Source organism: Penaeus monodon, chromosome 15 (assembly GCF_015228065.2).
Source record: "Penaeus monodon isolate SGIC_2016 chromosome 15, NSTDA_Pmon_1, whole genome shotgun sequence".
In the NCBI taxonomy this organism is placed as follows: domain Eukaryota; kingdom Metazoa; phylum Arthropoda; class Malacostraca; order Decapoda; family Penaeidae; genus Penaeus; species Penaeus monodon.
This window is the reverse complement of record NC_051400.1, coordinates 34,532,437-34,533,061: the sequence shown is the minus strand read 5'-3', so window position 1 is coordinate 34,533,061 and position 625 is coordinate 34,532,437.

Sequence of the window (625 nt, the reverse complement as noted above, 5' to 3'; positions counted from 1 at the left end):
AATGTCCATATGTACACTAGGTATGTATGCACTCGTATATGTATTTGAGTATAACTAAGTCTGCACTTTGTGTAAGGTGAAGGTGACTAATGTATATTTATATGAAAATTATATATTTTTGTATGAAAAAAGTTAGTGCCTATTTTGTAATATGGGATTTTTATCATATTAAAGAATTATGTATTAATCATTATACATATTATTCAACCTCGAATTCTATTAAAGTGATATTGCTAATAAATATGAAAGGCGTGCTTGGTAAGGTAGTAAGGGAAGCAGGTCAGTTAAAAAGAAGAAATTCCCTAAGATCAGCGTTAGTATCACAAATCTTACAGTAAGATATGCATACATGTTTTTGTAAACTTCATCATGGAGAAATTCTTAAGAAATGAAATTGTATCGATCTACATTCAGATACTGTGATTCAGTGCCACGTATATGAGGCCCCTCGCTAAGCATGCCTTCACCAATCCCATTGAAATGAACTGAATAGTTGTATTAGTGTGAGAGTATAGTACAATAATATAGTGAATTCAATTAATTAAATATACCATCACGATCACTACGAATGCTGTCACGAAAAAGAGGAGCCTTTTGTGTTCACTAACTACTTCATATGTGCACT